Here is a 20,284-nt window from a genome sequence, read left to right as displayed (position 1 = left end):
GGTCGGTCCAGATTGACAATAGGAAAACAGCACTGCCTCTTGTGTTAGCCCAACAACTAAAAATTACAGGTACAGTTTATCATTCAAAAAAATCGGAGAAGATCGAGGCACATACATGCATTAAGAGACTTCCGAGAAAATGTCATTGGCTCGGGTAAAATCAAAACTAGGCACTAACAGTTAAGTTAAAATGACACAGCAAAACTGAAGCTTCACAAAATCAAGAAAATCAAAACAAACAAAAAAATCCTATCACAGGAATAATATTGCATAACAAATTATACAAGTAAATTCCACAATATTTTAAGCAGCAGTCACATATTGACATTCATGGCTAACTAAATGTCGGTGCGTGGTATAGGGAGTTGTTGGGTGTGTAGGTGATGGGGGAGATGGGGGTGGTACAGCTGAAGGTCTCTGGATACGGTTCCAGGAGACCGCAGGTGAAACAGGTACTTTTGTCACTGCCTCGCCGGCTGATTGCCTTATCCCCAGCCCCGCGTCCACTACCCCAACTGGCTGCATACAATACATTATCTGTAACTTTACTTCTCCATTTTAGCTTCTGGTATTGGAGCATTCACAGGGCTGGAGGGCTCTAACAAGTTTGGATAGGTCCTGTCTTCCCCCCCATTCAACACAAGACATTGCAAACATTTTCTTCAGATCAGGATACTCGGTACAAGAATATTTACAAGCGCTGATATTCTAGCGTCTTGAGATACACCCAAACAATTCATGAACACCAAGTGAAACTTCTCTACATAATACATCCTTAACAGGTTCCTGTACGTGCTATGTATCCTACGCCAAGGTAAAGTTGGAATCCGGACTATAATCAAAATCGGCATAAAGAAAAAAATGTAAGGAAACTAAGGGAGAAGGCTCATGTGTCTCCCCTAATGAATTTCCCATGATCAGAGAGGGGACCTGCTCTATCCCACCAGCCAGTGTGTGACATGGATACACACAGATAGACAAAGACCAACAAACAAAACAGTTAAGACAAATGAAAAAAAAGGTGAACAAAGGGCTAAGAGGGGGTCCAACCTCCAAGTCTTATGTTGCACCCCAGGGGACTTGAGCCCTGTTACTACCTTGGTTGGAGATTAGTGTTTACGCAGGACATTCCAGTGTTTCCCTGTGCGTTCCCCTGATCAAAATGGCTCAATGCCCAAAACCAGGCAGTGATGGTCTGTGAGCTGTTGATCAGCGAGGCACCATCCTTCCTTCCCCTGTAGACACTCAGGGGATTTGCAGTCCTGGCAGAGCCTCCAAAAACTGTCAGAGACCCTTGGGTACCAGCAACATCAGGCACTCTTAGTCGACTCTTAACACAAACAACACTGGACACCATGCATCCAATGCAAGGCCTTTAATTACTTGTGCGCAAAGAAAATTCCCCTCTTCCTTTGAAATGACCGGAGTGGTTCTGAGATTATAGAGAAACAGATCAGCAGTTATTGTCAATTACAGCAAATCAGGAACAAGAGATTTTTCACACCTTTCATTGACACACATATTTGCCAATTAAATCCTGGCTTTTCGCCCTTTCACGCTTGATGAAAAATTGACTTCTGTTAATCCTTCATTTGCATATATCCCATACCTTGCCTTTGGTATTTGTTATGGAAAAATCTAGCCATGCTCACCCTCCAGTGAAGTTAAAAAGCAGAATGTTACGGGGCTTACGCAAGTGAAGGTTAGCCTGAAAGTGGACAGACTCCCTTGAAGCTGTTACAGAGGAGATATGACATTTTTTAATCTGAACATTTTAACTTCTACGTGACCCATACTCAGTAAGACTGACCTTAAAGTGACAATCACCACAAATAGCTAACAAGATTTTGGACTATTACTGAGCTTGGCACCAGTTTGGAGGTTTGAGCTGTAAGGTACATCTAACAATAATCAGTAAGTTCTATGTTTCTGAGTTCATTGATTTGAAAATTTACCACTTCTTTATACATTGCATTTCATCATAAATATTTTATAAAGTTACAAAAATAATTGAGGATTATATCAGTTATGAAACTGGAAATTGACACACGTCATTCCTTACAAATCAAATTACAACATCCAATGGTACTTTTGGACAGAATGTTAACAACCAGTAAGAGTTATTACGGAATGAAGGGAGTGAAGTCAGTATAGTGATTGTGGTTAGATTACATCATTGTTCTATAATGTCTGCTATTGCTCTGTGATTTATATAAACATTGAAGAGGAGCAGAGAGCAGACAGAGACAGGAACACAATCCAGTGTCCACCACCTTCTCCATACGGGCAAAATGAAAACCATTCTCTTCATCTTTGCTGCAGCCCAGATCATCTACACTTCTGGTGAGTATTGAAATGTGCTGAGGAATGGCTTTGTTACACTGTTTGTTGTTCTGATCATTGGGGTTTTAACCCAAATAGATAAGAATCAAAAATATATTCATCCTTAAAACCCTTTGCTTCCTGATTCAGGAACTCCATGTGAAAGATCTACCTTTTCACAGATTGTTACAGTAATAGCTGCTGCAATTGGAAAGGTGAATGAAGAATTTGCAACAAGCAACCTCTTCACCATTGTGAAATGTGAAGTGATAAGTGTAAGTTGCACCAAATCCAATTTACTGCTTTTGTCTCTTTTCTTGTAACAAGCATCCTGAATTGCTTCTGTTCTGTATGCAAGGGTTTTACTGTGAGAATCCATATCCACTGCTGACAGGTAAAAAAAAAATAACAACTTGGAATATTTTAGATTAATGTTGTTTATATTGGAGCAATTTACATATTTTATTAAAAATTGTTCACTTTCTGTCCAACTGATTTACTTCCTCTTGTTACTATTCCTCACTGATTGTTTCAACCTGAAAGATTAGTTTTGAAATTCTCTTTGTAAACCTTTTAATGGGATTTTCCTTTCTAAACTCCTGCTGAACTGCTGTGAGGCTGCAGTTTGATTGTAAAAGGTGGTAGCAATAGGCTGCAAAATATACATGTTTGGCCATTCTCGCTGGTGTGATCATCCAGTCCCATCCATATTGAATCCCCAGCATGGATTTTCCCATGGAGGGGGTTGCGTAGAATGGGGAGCCCCATTGTCAGTGAATGGAATAGACCATCCTGCACAGGCTGCACTGTGAAAAATCCTGTGTGGAGCAGGGAGGGGGACACGGAAAATCCCGCTTCTGGTCATTAGATGCTGCTGGAAAGCAATTCTCAATTTCTTCAAATCCAATTCTTCACCATCACAACAAAAACAAAATACTGTAGATGCTGGAAATCTGAAATAAAAAAACAAAATGACTAAATTACTTGGCAGGTCAGGCAGTTTCTGTGGAGAAAGAAACTGAATGTTTCAGTTTGTGTTGATTCCCTGGTTTGCTGATTGTGCAAACTTTAAATTAATTATTTATTTTTAAAAATCTTTGACCCGGATTGTCCCAGCAAACTGCGCTGCTCAGGCAGTGCAATGGGCTGGGAGACATCAGCGAGAGGCACTTTGCGAGGTTGCGAGTCTCACAAGCGCTTTTATTTTAGTGCAATCAGCCCCGCACTGGAAATCGGCACTGGTTATCATTTAAATCACTCACCTGATGAAGGAGCAGCACTCTGAAAGCTCGTGCTACCAAATAAACCTGTTCAACTTCAACCTGGTGTTGTGAGACTTCTTACTATATCATTTAAATTGACATTTCCACAAGATTAGTAAGTCTGGGAAAGGTCCGCCTCTTCCAGGAGTAATTCTCACCAGCAGGGTTTACAACTGTCCCACCAATGGGAAACAGGGGGCCTCACCCTGCTGGTGGGGACTGAAACCACTGAGACCCTCCCCAGAGAGGTTGGGATTAAGGGGGTGGCACTGCCTAAGGGGCAAACTGTCACTGCACGGGGAGGGCGGGACCTACTGGGATGACAATTGGTGGCAGGGGTCAGGGCTGGCCATGGGGGGGCTTGGGGTTGGACAGAAGGGGGTGGATTGGGGCTGGTGGGGCCATCGGGGGGGAGATCAGGTCTGGCCTGGAGAGGTCCAGTAGATCAGCAATTGAGGGGGGGTGAGTTGTGAGGAAGGCTAGTGATCAGAAACCTGGTGATGGGATGGGGGGGGGGTGGAGGGATAGGGCAGTGGGTGGGTGGTGGGAGGGAGGGGGGAGGGACAGTGCACATTTCTTTTCTCCGCAATGACAGATCAGCGCACGCGCAGTGGTCCGCTCAGCATTTGCTGCTGGCCTCTCAGGTGGGAATAGGTCCTGAACCCTACTTTTCAGAGTGAATCCTGCCGAGGCACTCTGCTTGGTTCGGTGTCAGAGATTCGTTCAAGAAAGTACGCCCAAAAAATGAGTGGGAAATTCTCCTGTTTTCCCACCCGTTAGGCACTTAGTTTTGTTTTCAGAGAACCCCGGCCCTATATATTTCTAACAATTCGAGTTCAACTGAGTCCATTCCCAAACCATGTTTCCAGCCTGTTCCCAGAGACTGTGCAATTCATTTAATAACAGCTGCAGCTTTTGTTTCATTTACACAATGCAGGGAAACCAAGTTCTGTTCCTTCTGCATTTAAAATTCTTGTGTTAGCCAATCACCTTTTATTCCTGTGTAATCATTTTTAATTCAAGCTTTTTATGTTAATGTTGAACATAGAGACTGACCAAGTTAGCATTTATAATAGGAATTAGTCTGTAAACCTCCCAATCTCATTGGTATCTGTCAGTCATCAGTAAGGTGCGGACTATGGCGTGAACATTGCTTGCGTTGTCTCAATTCTTTGCTTTCCATTGGGGGTAAGATAAGTGTTGATGTCTCCTGAAATGTGTTCTGGCTAAATCCCAGTTTCCTCTACAGCAATGACACCACACTAACATTCCACACTGAAGAACAGTCATGGCCAAATGGAGAGATCCTCTCATACTAGTAAAGAGTTGCCTTTGACCATCATCGGGTAGATGATGTTATCAATCAGTATTGACAATGTAATGGTAGAAGTTACTGATTGATTCACATTTCTAGACTCTAAAATCACAGGCAATCTGTCACTTGATGCTGAAATCAATACATACATCACAAAAGCTGTACTCATTCTGCCCAGGCTAGCTTAGAGAGTTTGGAATAACATCAATCTGACTGAGAACACCACACTGCGAATCTACCAAACCTGTGTCCTCAGCACATTCCTCAACATTAGTGAGGTCAAAGCAACATACACGGGGCATGAGAAAATGCTGAACGGTTTCTGGCTAAACAGTTTCCACCTTTAGCATCTGAGATGTATTCTCAGCATTTCTCAGCGGGATAAGGTTACCAACCCAGAGATTCTGGAGAATGCTAATACCATCAAGATACAAGCCAATGATATCTGCACTGCATTATCATATTTATTGGATGGATGAGACTTTCTGTACAGTGAATTGGCCACTAGGTGAATTGGCCACCAGGTCATGACTAGGCATCCATCTCTCTGCTATAAGGACATTGACACTTGCAACTGGGAGACACAGAAATGCTGTGACCTTTGCATGTTGATATTTGAAAGCGCATTGGAAGAAGCAAGTTGAGTGAAAAGCTCAGCTGACCAAGAAGAGGAGCCAGAGAAAAGAGAGTCCAGAGAATTGTACTCTTTTGTAATTAACTTTCTTCCAGTGACTGCCATGCCGGAGTGGGGTTCCTGAAACAGAAAACTACCAAAGATTCACTGTTAGGATTCCTATTGGGCATTGATTCCATTAGGTCTACCTCTTAGTGTGCCATGTAGAAGGGGGTGGACAGAACTCACAGTGCAGTGATTCCCACTACTCAATATTTCACTTTTGCTGTCTTCGTAATGCTGCAGTGTTGATCTGAATCCTCTAGTTGGCGTCTGTGAGGCCTCATTCTTGTGGTTTGTGTTGTTTCTGTGGGTTTAATTATCATGATGGAATATTATGCGATAGCAAAAACAGCCACGCGTTCTGTTCTGATTGTGGATTTTATCCTGGCATTTTAAATGCCCCTGTGTCGTGGGGTTAGACTATTTTCTTCCATTCACTTTTTTACATTTTGGAACAATATTTCAACGCAATTCATGCCTTGAATCTCAGAGTTTTTATAATTCAGTCACAGGGTGTTGGCTTCAGTGGGAAGTCCATCATTTATTGCTTATTCCTGATTACACTTGAGAAGATGACTGTGAGTCACTTTCTTAAATTGCAGCAGTTTCTGTGGTTCAGGTACTTCCATAGTGAGGTCATTCCACATTGGGTCTGGAGGCCCATGTAGATTAGAATGGATCAGAACAACAATCTGCCTTCCGAAAGGATACTAGTCACTCAGTCTCAGTAATTTCATTGTTACTAGGAATGATCTTAGGGGCGGATTCTCCCAGCTTGAAACTAGATATAGTGGTGGCTGGTGCTGATGGTGTTTTTCACCCCAGCCAAAACCGCAGGTCCCACATCAGATTCTGTGCTTGTAAGCCCATTAAATACACACAGGCATAGTCCCCTCCCAATCTCCTGGCGGGATGGTAGCTGTTTCACTCTCCCTTTCTCAGCTGGTGTGTTCAAAGGTCCCGGCATCGTACTTAAACACCAGTTCGACATGCTCTTATCACTCTCTCCAGCCCACCTGTCTTTAGTAGATCATGCAGGATATCAGCCACTCTGAGGGAAAAGGCTGGCAGCCTCAAGAATGAGTCTGTTCTGCTTTGCTGAGCACCTTTGGTCTCAGCAGTCTGTTCTTTCATTGAATCACTCCCCCCCCACCCCCACCCCCCCACTCCACCCCAGACTCATCAGCTGCAAGACATCTATGCCCCATTTGGATCCGTCCCCACTGCATCTGGAGTCATTGTGCATCCCCTTCCAATCAACGATGTGGCATCTCTTTGACCCCTGTGTTTGTGAGCTTTTCATGCAGCCTTGACAGAATCCAGCTTCCCAATCCTCAGTCTTCACTCTGCCTTCCTTTATTCATCATCCTTACCCGCCCTCCCCCTCTGCCTGCCATCGTGGTCCTTCCCCCTTCTGCTAATCCCACCTCGCATGGCCCTACATCTCCCCCTGCACCGTTTGCATTAGCAATCGGGCTTCAGACTGTTATAATTTCCTATTGGCAGAGCACAGAGATGGAAAGCCAGACGGGCCGCCAGTGGGCAGCTGTTTTAATGAGCATTCATGAGATAAGAATGAACTCAGATTGAATTCACACCGCCAGCCAGCAGGAAGTCAGCCCACCATTAACCTACCATTGGGAGAACAAAGAACAAAGAACAATACAGCACAGGAAACAGGCCCTTCGGCCCTCTAAGCCTGCACTGCTCATGAGCCCAACTAGACCATTCGTTTGTATCCTCTATTCCCAGTCTGTTCATGCGGCTATCTAGATAAGTCTTAAATGATCTCAGCATGTCTGTCTCAACCACCTTGTTTGGCAGTGCATTCCAGGCCCCCACCACCCTCTGTGTAAAATACGTCCATCTGACATCTGCGTTGAACCTCGCCCCCATCACCTTGAACCTGTGACCCCTTGTGTTCGTCACCTCCGACCTGGGAAAAAGCTTCCCACTGTTCACCCTATCTATGCCCTTCATAATTTTATACACCTCTATTAGGTCTCCCCTCATTCTCCAACTTTCCAGGGACAACAACCCCAGTTTACCCAATCTCTCCTCATAGCTAATACCCTCCATACCAGGCCACATCCTGGTAAACCTTTTCTGTACTCTCTCCAAAGCCTCCACGTCCTTCTGGTAGTGCGGCGACCAGAACTGGACGCAGTATTCCAAACGTGACCTAACCAACATTCTATATAGCTGCATCATCATGTCAACTTTTACACTCTATGCCCCGTCCTATAAAGGCAAGCATGCCATATGCCTTATTTACCACTCTCTCCATCTGTGCTGCCACCTTTAAGGATCTGTGGACTTGCACACCCAGGTCCCTCTGTGTGTCTATACTCCTGATGGTTCTGCCATTTATTGTATAGCTCCTCGTGCATTAAATCTCCCAAAATGCATCACTTCACATTTATCTGGATTAAATTCCATCTGCCATTTCTCCACCCAATTTTCCAGCCAATCTATATCCTGTTGTAATCTCTGACAATGTTCATCACTATCTGCAGCTCCAGCAATCTTTGTTTCATCCGCAAACTTGCTGATCACACCAGCTGTGTCTTCTTCCAAATCATTTATATAGATCACAAACAGCAGAGGTCTCAGTACAGAGTCCTGCAGAACACCACTAGTCACAGACCTCCAGCTGGAAAAAGACCCCTCTACTGCTACCCTCTGTCTTCTATGGCCAAGCCAGTTCTGTATCCATCTAGCTAGTTCACCTTTGATCCCGTGAGATTTAACCTTTTGTACCAGCCTGCCACGAGGGACCTTGTCAAATACTTTACTAAAATCCATATAGACGACATCCCCAGCCCTTCTCTCGTCAATCGTTCTTGTCACCTCCTCAAAAAACTCAACCGAATTTGTGAGGCATGACCTCCCTCGTACAAAGCCATGCTGGTTATTGTTAATGAGACTATTCAGTTCTAAATGTGCATATATCCTATCTCTAATAATCTTCTCCAACAATTTCCCTACCATGGACATCAAGCTCACTGGCCTATAATTACCTGGGTTATCCTTGCTACCGTCCTTAAGTAACAGGACCACATTTGCTATCCTACAGTCCTCTGGGACCTCACCTGTGTCCAGTGAAGAGACAAAGATTTCTGTTAGAGGCCCAGCAATTTCATCTCTTGTCTCCCTGAGCAGTCTAGGATAGATGCCATCAGGCCTTGGGGATTTGTCTGTCTTAATGTTTCCTAAAAAACCTAACACTTCCTCCCTTGTAATTGAGATTTTTTCTAACAGGTCAACACATCCCTCTGAGACACTCCCAGTCAACATATCCCTCTCCTTTGTGAATACTGATACAAAGTATTCATTTAGGATCTCACCTACTTCCTTGGGATCTAAGCATAATTCCACTCCTTCGTCCCTGAGAGGTCCAATTTTTTTTCCCTGACAACCCCCTTGTTCCTAATGTATGTATAAAATGTCTCAGAATTCTCCTTAATCCTGTCTGCCAAGGACATTTCATGACCCCTTTTTGCCCTTCTAAATCCCTGTTTGAGTTCTTTTCTACTCTCTTTGTATTCCTCCATTGCTTCACCTATTTTTAGCTGTCTGGACATTATGTATGCCTCTTTTTTTCTTTTTGATTAGACCCACAATTTCACTGGTTATCCACAGCTCTCGAATCCTATCTTTCCTATCCTTCCTTATTACAGGCACATGCCTGTCCTGCACTTGTATCAACTGCTCCTTAAAAGACTCCCACGTGCCAGGTGTGGATTTACCCTCAAACAAACTCTCCCAATCAACAGCCACCAATTCCTGCCTAATCTGGCTGTAGTTAGCCTTTTCCCAGTTCAGCACCTTATCCGTAGGACAACACTCATCCTTTTCCATGACAATTCGGAAGTTTACAGAATTGTGGTCACTATTCACCACATGTCCTCCCACTGAAACTTTGAGCTGACTGGGCTCATTCCCCAGTACTAGGTCCAGTATAGCTCCCTCTCTAGCTGGACTGTCAACATACTGTTCCAAAGAACCTTCCTGTACGCATTTTATAAATTCCTCCCCATCCGGACACCCAGCCCTAAGGGACTTCTATATGAGGGAAATTGAAGTCTCCCACTACAACAACCCTATTTTTTCTGCACCTGTTCAGAATCTCCTTACATATCCGTTCCTCAACTTCCCGTGGGCTGTTGGGAGGCCTGTAGTACACCCCCAGCGTAGTGACTGCGCCCTTCCTGTTTCTGAGCTCCACCCACAGTGACTTGTTACATGATTCTTCTAAATTGTCCACCCTCTGTACCGCTGTAATATGCTCCCTAACCAGTATTGCTACTCCCCCACCTCTTCCAGCCCCTCCTCTGTCTCGCCTAAAACACTTACACCCCGGAATATTCAGCTGCCAGTCCTGTCCTTCTATCAACCAAGTCTCTGTCACTGCAACCACATCCAAGTTCCAGGCATGCATTAAGACTCTCAGTTCATCTGTCTTGCCCGTTATACTCCTTGCATTGAAGCAGATGCACTCCAGACCTCCAGGCCTACGGAGGTCATCCTCCCCCAGAATGCTCTGCCTCTTAGATAGCCTTGTCCTGGCCCCAAGCTCGTCCGCAGCCTTTATGCTTATTGACCTATTGTTTTGATCCCCACCCCCCGTCACATTAGTTTAAACCCACCCGAACCACACTAGCAAAACTCCTGGTCAGGATATTCGTGCGCCTCCAGTTTAGGTGTAACCTGTCCTTCTCGGAGACTTCTCAGTGATCCATGAATTTGAAACCCTCCCTCCTGCACCAGTCCTTTAGCCATGCGTTCAGTTGTACAATCTCCCGGTTCCTAGCCTCACTAACGCATGGCACTGGGTGTAGATTGCTACTGTAGAGGCCCTGCTTTTTAGCCTACTACCCAACTCCCTGAATTACTCTCTCAGGACTTCCAAAGAACAAAGAACAACACAGCACGAGAAACAGGCCCTTCGGCCCAACGAGCCCACGCCGCCATCTTAACAATGTGTTTTTCCTCCTCCACCCTTGACCCATGTCTATGCTTATGGTACCCCCATTGGAAACCCGGTTAAGGGGAGAATAATTTAGGGACAATTTATTACCTCCAATCAGCCTAAGAGCACATCTTTGGGGTGTGGGAGGAAACCGGAGCACCCGGAGAAAACCCACGCAAGCACGGGGAGAATGTGCAAACTCCCACAGACACCGGCCCAAATCCATGTATCTGCACAGCTAACAGTGATAGTCACTGAGCTGTCGTGGTGCCCAGCATCTGGTCCAGTTTTAAACATACACAAATGACATGAAGTAGTAGGCCACTCTCGAACTTTCAAGGGCAGCCCACGCACGACCCATCGTGTGTATGCCCCTCGTTAGACAACAAGGTGGACCCACGCACCTGTGGAGTAAAAGAGAAAAACATCAACACATGTAGCATTCGATTTCCAGGAACGTCCCGAGGCTCTGATCCTTATTTAAAACAGTCAAATAAGAAAGAGTGTCCCTGCTCTTTCTGCCTACGTCATTTGCACCAATGTGGACAATGACGTCTGTCTGATTACCCGCCCCTTTTAGGATGCTTCCTACCTGCTCAGAGACATCCAGGACCCTGGCACCAGGCAGGCAGACTACCATCCTGGAGTCTCATTCGCACCCACAGTACTGCCTGTCTATGCCTCTAACTATTGCATCCCCCACTATTATTGTTCTCCTAGTCCCCTCCTTTCCCTTTTGCCACATGAGTTTACATTGGCAAGTTTGTGCCCTTTTGGCTAGATTCTCAGCTCCTGTATTCCACCAAATCAGCTGTGGGTTTGGATTTTTCATGAACTGAACTTTAACTTTGCTGTGGTGGGATTTGAAATCACATTCCCCATATCACAGAAGTTTAAAATTCTTCTTGCGCAGATGGAGATATTTGATTATCAACTCTGTGCACACGATTTGGAAGAGGAATTCATCACGTCCCATGGCCTGCCCCCTTTACCGTATCCCAGCAAATTGCTTCTCCTGAACTAATGATCCAATTCCCTTTCGAAAACCACAATTGAATTTTCCTCCTCCACGCTTGCAATCAGTGCATTCCAGATCCTAACCACTGGCTGCAATTTTTCTCACATCGACTCCCTGTTTCTCAATCCTTCCACCAATGGGAACAGTTTCTCTCTTTCTTCCCTGCCCATCTTCTGCAATCTATCCACAAACCTCCAGTTCTCACCCCTCAAATCATCATCAAGAATACTTTTTGCCCTTTCTCTAATGGTTTAACACCTTGCCAGAATGAGACAAATTACTGCAGCTGGGGCTAAATCAGTGTTTTGTACATGCTTATCATAACTTCCTATATTATCCGCATTCCCAACCTGTCCTGTCATCTTCAATGACTTTTGCACCCATAGCTCCTTCTGTTCCTGCACCCCCTTTAGAATTATACCCAATTTACATTGCTTCCCTTGTTCTTTCAACCAAAATGTATCACTGCCACTCTGCATGAATCTTCATCTGCCATATCTGTCTGTTCCACATGCACACAACTTCTTGAAATCTATCACTTTCCCTTTCACTTTGCACAATCTTTACAAATTTTGTGTCATCAGTCTAAAATTACTAGTCCACAACATAGCGGGTGATTCTCCCAAAAGTGCTGAATTAGCGGGAAAACTGTTCTAGATCCCATCTGCTTTCTCAGTGTAGCTTCTCACCTGAATTTCTGCGCTCTATGCATTGCAGAGGTCCCAGTCAGGAATTGCGTTAAAAACCCAGGGGCAGGGCCTATTCGCACTGGAGTTTGACAGTTCTGGAACTCTGCTCATGCGCAGTTGTCCCAACCTGTTAGTCTCCCCGTTGCTGGCACAGTTAGATTGCTGGCCAGCCCGGGACCCCCGCAGTGCTGCCCCTCCAGCCGCCCTACCCACAGCTGATCGTGACCCCCATGGCAATTCCTGGGACAGCCCTGACCCCCTCCCCACCAGCAGAGGTGATTCCCCCACTTCCCTCACCGTGGCAGACCCCCACACCCTGCTAACCACCCCACTGGGAGACAGGCACACCCCCGGCAAAACACCTCCCAGCCCACCCCAATCCCAGCCCAGTCCTCCCTCCAGCCCAGGCCAATCCCGTGCAGAGTGGCAGCAGGATCCTCCCTCCCCACCCCCCACCGCCACTTCCACACTGATCGCCCCTAAGCCCAGCCCACAATAGGCCCGGCCTCCTTGGCACTGCCTGATGCCTGATGGACAGTGCCAAGGTGCCTCCTAAGCATGGGCACTTTGCCCCTTGGGCAGTGCTGAGGGCATAGGCTGGTACTGCCAGGGTGCCCATGCCCAGGGGGCACCATCCCCCGGCTGCCCGACCCTCTGAGGGCCCCAATTGCCCCCCTTCATTCCAGTGGGGTGTTCCGCTAGCTCTGCGAACGTGGGGAGCTGCTGTAAACCCTCCGGAATGAAATGCAGCGGGGCGGGGGGGAGTAGTATGGGGGAGTGGGAGAGTGGGAGATGCTATTGAGATTGCAAGTTCTGTGCCAGGCACAATAATCACATTTAAAGTACATTAAAGTAGATTTAAAGTACATTAAAAAAAGATTTCAATCATTTACCTCTCTTCTTGCCAGTTTCCAGTGTGGTCCCGACTGCGACTGTTCTCTGGCTCTGGGAAGTGCACATGCATCGCGAATGCACGCACAAATCCCGCAAAATGGCCAACACGCAACTCCCCCAACTGGACCCACCGGGTCACATTGGGAAAATCACCCCCTGAATGGGTGAGATTTTACAGCCTGACTGGAGTGAAACTGGAAATCCCTGCCTGACTTCAACCAACATTTTCATTGTCCGCCCCTCACCCACTTCTGTAGCGGGTGGGGTGGTAGGATTCCTGTATGTTGCTGCATCCTTGTTAAGTTCAGAATTCAGAATGTCTCTCCACATGAATCTATGTCCCCCGATTCTAGGATTCTCCATGAAGGGAAACCATTTTATCTCAACACACAATATTACATTTACACAGTCAAAATTTAATCTAACAAACAGTTCCCCAAAGTATTTCTACTTAGCCTGTAAAAAAGCAGACTCAAAATTAACCCTTTTTAAGATAACAGTTCCCATGGATACTTAATCCAAAAATATTCATGTGATGTTATCAAAGGCACCTGTTGTTGCTATAAGGCAGCAATTTAACAGAGCTTCACTCTGCCTTCCACTTGACTGGAAACCCAAGGCTTTACAAAGAGCAAAGAAAATTACAGCACGGGAACAGGCCCTTCGGCCCGCCAAGCCTGCACCAATCATGCTGCCTGACTGAACTAAAACCCCCTACCCTTCCGGGGACCATATCCCTCTATTCCCATCCTATTCATGTATTTGTCAAGACGCCCCTTAAAAATCACTATTGTATCTGCTTCCAATACCTCCCCTGGCAGCGCATTCCAGGCACCCACTACACTCTATATAAAAAAATTTGCCTCATACATCTCCTTTAAACCTTGCCCCCAACACCTTAAACCTATGCCCCCTAGTAATTGAATCTTCCAGCTTGGGTGAAAGCATCTGACTATCCATTCTGTCCATGCCCCTCATAATCTTGTAGACTTCTATCAGTTCACCCCTCAATCTCCATCATTCCAGTGAGAACAAACCAAGTTTCTCTTCATAGCTGATGCCCTCCATACCAGGGCAACATCCTGGTAAATCTTTTCTGTCCCCTCTCCAAAGCCTCCACATCCTTCTGGTAGTGTGGCGACCAGAATTGAACACTATTTCCCAAGTGTGGCCAAATTAATATTCTATAAAGCTGTAACATGACTTGCTAATTTTTGAACTCAATATCCTGGCCGATGAAAGCAAGATGCTGTATGCCTTCTTGGCTACCTTTTCCATCTGCATTGCCACTTCCAGTGACCTGTGTACCTGTACACCCAGATCCCTCGACCCATTAATACTCTTAAGGGTTCTGCCATTTACTGTATATTTTCTATCTGTGTTAGACCTTCCAAAATGCATTATCTCACATTTGTTCAGATTAAACTCCATCCTTCATCTCTTTGCCCAAGTCTCCAACTGATTATATCTGCGGTATCCTCTGATGGTCCTCATCGCTATCCACAAATCCACCAACCTTTGAGTCATCCGCAAAATTACTAACCAAACCAGTTACATTTTCCTCCAATCATTTATTTATATTATGAACAGCAAAGGTCCCAGCACTGATCCCTGAGGAACTCCACTTGTCACAGCCCTCTATTCAGAAACGCACCCTTCCACTGCTACCCTCTGTCTTCAGTGACAGAGATGTGGATATGCCGGCGTTGGACTGGGGTAAACACATTAAAAAGTCTGACAACACCAGGGACTAACCCCGAAAGCTAGTGAGTGTACTATCAAATAAATCGGTTGGACTTAAACCTGGTGTTGTCAGATTTTTTACTGTGTTTTTCAGTGACCGAGCCAGTTTTGTATCCACCTTGCCAGCTCACCTCTGATCCCATGCAACTTCACCTTCTGCACCAGTCTGCCATGAGGGACCTTGTCAAAGGCCTTAATGAAGTCCATGTAGACAACATCCACTGCCCTACCCTCATCAATCAATTTAAACAAAACCCTGAAACAAACAGGTACTTCTTTGGAGTTTCTGAAGACTGCTTCTCTCACAGCTCTCTCACAGCACATACTGTGACGGTCTCACATGGCCACTCCACCAATATAGCTTTCAATTTTTCTTCAAATATGTTTTGCCTCTTTCAAGAACGAAGAACAAAAAACAATACAGCACAGGAACATGCCCTTTGGCCCTCCAAGCCTGCACCGATCATGTGTTCCTAACCATCTGTTTATATCCCTCTATTCCCAGTCTGTTCATGAGAAACCTTTCACCTTTAAACGAATTGTTCCCATTGTTGCTTGGAAGTAAATCAGTGGCATATGCACAACCCCATAAACCTGCCTCGTTGTATACCACAGTAACACTGACAAAATAAAGATGCTTCTGTCACAGTTGTAAAACCCTTGTTTTCTCTTCCCTTACTGTGTGTGTGTGTGTGTGTGTGTGTGTGTGTGTGTGTGTGTGTGTGTGTGTGTGTGTGTGTGTGTGTGTGTGAAGCTGTGATCATAGCCACCCCTGTGTTACAATGTGTGAATAAACTAAACTTCTGACTTAATCCTAAGAGAGTTTGTTGCAAGTCACTTCAAAAATTGATTGCACAACAAATGCCGGAATTTTACCGGCACACCCGCCCGATTACGGGGCGGTAAAATCAGGGTCAAAGAGTTTTTGGTACAGGCGCCACAGCTTGTTTTTAAACCAGAGAAACACCCCTGCTAAAGTATCTATAACAGCAGATTTCCCTTAGACACTGCTTGTCTTTATAATTATTCTTCTCTGATTCTTAAAAGCTGTCCAATCGTCTGACCTATCATCAATCTTTGCAGATTTAATGTAAATACTATCAATTTAATACTGCCCTTAACTTCCTTATAGAATCATAGAATCCTACAGTGCAGAAGGAGACCATTCAGCCCATTGACTCTGCGCCGATCACAATCCCACCCAGGCCCTATCCCGCTATTTAGCCTGACTCATCCCCTGACACTAAAGGGAATTTAGCATGGTTAATCAACCCAAACCTGCGTACCTTTCGCAGTGTTTATTCACTCACAGTGGATGTATCCTTCTGAAAGAACCTTTCTTTCTCAATGGGGTAAAGCTTTTCTGAGAGTTATTAAATATTTTCTTAAAAGTTTCTCACTGAAATTTTGCTGTTCTACTTTTAAACCCACTTTTCTAGTTCACCTGAGCTAGCTCTGCATTCATACACTCATGGTTAGCTTTTTTATCACTTCTTGGCCTTTTGGCTAAGATCAAACTTCAGATCAAACCCAAGATGAGATCAATGTCTTATCTTCTCAGATTGGATCTTGTTTATCTGTCTTGGGGGGACCATGAGATTTGATTTTTGGAGCAAGCAAGGAATAGATTTTAGCTTGCCAGGTTCACTCTGCACAGTGAGGCTTTCTAATTTTGAGGATGGAGTTAAAAAAAACATAGAACAACACTCCCCGGGGGCGATTCTCCCAAAAGTGCTGAATTGGTGGGAAAACTGTTCTCGATCATGACTGTTTTGTCAGTTCAGCTTCTTACCCGAATCTCCGCACTCTGTGGAATGCAAAGGTCACAATTGTGGATATCATTAAAAACCCAGGAGGGCAGGATCTATTCACGCCAAAGAGCCTGAAATGGGTGGGATGAGCAGGAACCCACGCATGTGCACATCGCTGGGAAATCGCAGAAAAGACCTCATAGCATCCAGATCACTGGCATCCAACCCCCTCACATCGCTGGCCTCATCACTGCCCCACAACACCATCCACCCCGCCCCCCCACCACCACACACGCACATCGTTGGCCTCATCGATGGCCTGTTCAACCCCACATACACATCACTGGCCCCCACAATCCCCCCACACACACCTCTGGCCTCATCGCTGGCCCCTTTCCTCTACAGACAGGGCTGGCTCTGCTCCCCCATGCAGTCATTGTTGGCCCCTCTCCCCCATAAAGACAATGCTGCCCCCCCCACCCACCCCGCTGTTTCCTCCCACACACAGACATGGCTGCCCGCACACCCCATGCCCCCATGGATCTGGATAATGAGGGGACCCGATCCCTCCATCCCTTGAAAAACGAACCTCGCTGCTGCCCTGCAAAGAACTTGCATTGTGCTCACATGCATAACCCCAGCTTGTGGTCATTTCCTCTCTGAATGGGAGCCTGGAGTATTGCACCCACACTAGACACAGCAGCTTATTGATTCGGAGCCCTGAATATCGCTTCCCCCCAAACCCTGACACAGCAACTTATTGTATGGAAGCCAATTAGCAGTCCGAGGGGGAAGTGACACTCAACTGAAAGCAGCGTTCAAAATTTCTCACAAGTATTTGTCGTCAACGGGCCCCTGACTGGCTGCACTCACTGCCCCCCTACTCCCCTAATGGGTCACACTCACTACCCCCGTACTCCCCTAATGGGTCACACTCACTGCCCCCGTACTCCCCTAATGGGTCACACTCACTACCCCCGTACTCCCCTAATGGGCCACACTCACTACCCCCGTACTCCCCTAATGGGTCACACTCACTACCCCCGTACTCCCCTAATGGGTCACACTCACTACCCCCCTACTCCCCTAATGGGTCACACTCACTATCCCCGTACTCCCCTAATGGGTCACACTCACTACCCCCGTACTCCCCTAATGGGTCACACTCACTACCCCCGTACTCCCCAAATGGGTCACACTCACTACCCCCGTACTCCCCAAATGGGTCACACTCACTACCCCCGTACTCCCCTAATGGATCACACTCACTACCTCCGTACTCCCCTAATGGGTCACACTCAATGCCCCCCTACTCCCCTAATGGGTCACACTCACTATCCCCGTACTCCCCTAATGGGTCACACTCACTGCCCCCCTACTCCCCTATTGGGCCACACTCACTGACCCCCTACTCCCCTAATGGGTCACACTCACTATCCCCGTACTCCCCTAATGGGTCACACTCACTACCCCCGTACTCCCCTAATGGGCCACACTCACTACCCCCGTACTCCCCTAATGGGCCACACACACTACCCCCGTACTCCCCTAATGGGTCACACTCACTACCCCCGTACTCCCCTAATGGGCCACACTCACTACCCCCGTATTCCCCTAATTGGACAATCTCACTACCCCCGTACTCCCCTAATGGGTCACACTCACTACCACCGTACTCCCCTAATGGATCACACTCACAACCCCCGTACTCCCCTAATGGGTCACACTCACTACCCCCGTACTCCCCTAATGGGTCACACTCACTACCCCAGTACTCCCCTAATGGGCCACACTCACTACCCCCGTACTCCCCTAATGGGTCACACTCACTGTCCCCGTACTCCCCTAATGGGCCACACTCACTACCCCCGTACTCCCCTAATGGGCCACACTCACTACCCCCGTACTCCCCTAATGGGCCACACTCACTACCCCCGTACTCCCCTAATGGGCCACACTCACTACCCCCGTACACCCCTAATTGGACACACTCACTACCCCCGTACTCCCCTAATTGGACACACTCACTGTCCCCGTACTCCCCTAATGGGCCACACTCACTACCCCCACACTCCCCTAATGGGCCACACTCACTACCCCCGTACTCCCCTAATGGGCCACACTCACTACCCCCGTACTCCCCTAATGGGCCACACTCACTACCCCCGTACTCCCCTAATGGGCCACACTCACTACCCCCGTACTCCCCTAATGGGTCACACTCACTATCCCCGTACTCCCCTAATGGGTCACACTCACTGTCCCCGTACTCCCCTAATGGGCCACACTCACTACCCCCGTACTCCCCTAATGGGCCACATTCACTACCCCCGTACTCCCCTAATTGGACACACTCACTGTCCCCGTACTCCCCTAATGGGCCACACTCACTACCCCCGTACTCCCCTAATGGGCCACACTCACTAACCCCGTACTCCCCTAATGGGCCACACTCACTACCCCCGTACTCCCCTAATGGGCAACACTCACTACCCCCGTATTCCCCTAATTGGACACACTCACTACCCCCGTACTCCCCTAATTGGACACACTCACTGTCCCCGTACTCACCTAATGGGCCACACTCACTACCCCCGTACTCCCCTAATGGGCAACACTCACTACCCCCGTATTCCCCTAATTGGACACACTCACTACCCCCGTACTCCCCTAATTGGACACACTCACTGTCCCCGTACTCACCTAATGGGCCACACTCACTGTCCCCGTACTCCCCTAATGGGCCACACTCACTACCCCCGTACTCCCCTAATGGGCAACACTCACTACCCCCGTACTCCCCTAATGGGCCACACTCACTACCCCCGTACTCCCCTAATGGGCCACACTCACTACCCCCGTACTCCCCTACTTGGACACACTCACTACCCCCGTACTCCCCTAATGGGCCACACTCACTACCCCCGTACTCCCCTAATGGGCCACACTCACTACCCCCACACTCCCCTAATGGGCCACACTCACTGCCCCCGTACTCCCCTAATGGGTCACACTCACTGCCCCCGTACTCCCCTAATGGGCCACACTCACTACCCCCGTACTCCCCTAATGGGCCACACTCACTACCCCCGTACTCCCCTAATGGGCCACACTCACTACCCCCGTACTCCCCTAATGGGCCACACTCACTACCCCCGTACTCCCCTAATGGGCCACACTCACTGCCCCCGTACTCCCCTCATGGGTCACACTCACTGCCCCCGTACTCCCCTAATGGGTCACACTCACTACCCTCGTACTCCCCTAATGGGTCACACTCACTACCACCGTACTCCCCTAATGGATCACACTCACAACCCCCGTACTCCCCTAATGGGTCACACTCACTACCCCAGTACTCCCCTAATGGGCCACACTCACTACCCCCGTACTCCCCTAATGGGTCACACTCACTACCCCCGTACTCCCCTAATGGGTCACACTCACTACCCCCGTACTCCCCTAATGGGTCACACTCACTACCCCAGTACTCCCCTAATGGGCCACACTCACTACCCCCGTACTCCCCTAATGGGTCACACTCACTACCCCCGTACTCCCCTAATGGGCCACACTCACTGCCCCCGTACTCCCCTAATGGGCCACACTCACTGCCCCCGTACTCCCCTAATTGGACACACT

At 47.3% G+C, this 20,284-nt stretch overlaps 1 long non-coding RNA gene across 1 annotated transcript in view; it reads left to right on the top strand.

Annotated features, from left to right (window-relative positions):
• Positions 1-2,473: 2,473 nt before the first annotated feature.
• LOC145349642 (uncharacterized) overlaps positions 2,474-20,284 on the top strand; it is a 49,939-nt gene continuing 32,128 nt past the window's right edge. The window contains exon 1 of the long non-coding RNA XR_013888130.1: positions 2,474-2,597. This is a non-coding gene — a long non-coding RNA (uncharacterized LOC145349642). The remainder of the gene's footprint in view (positions 2,598-20,284) is intronic.

Source organism: Carcharhinus amblyrhynchos, chromosome 11, assembly GCF_965287045.1.
Source record: "Carcharhinus amblyrhynchos chromosome 11, sCarAmb.v2.hapA, whole genome shotgun sequence".
In the NCBI taxonomy this organism is placed as follows: Eukaryota; Metazoa; Chordata; class Chondrichthyes; order Carcharhiniformes; family Carcharhinidae; genus Carcharhinus; species Carcharhinus amblyrhynchos.
The sequence above is the reverse complement of the archived record's forward strand: the minus strand, read 5'-3'. Positions and strand labels throughout refer to the sequence as shown.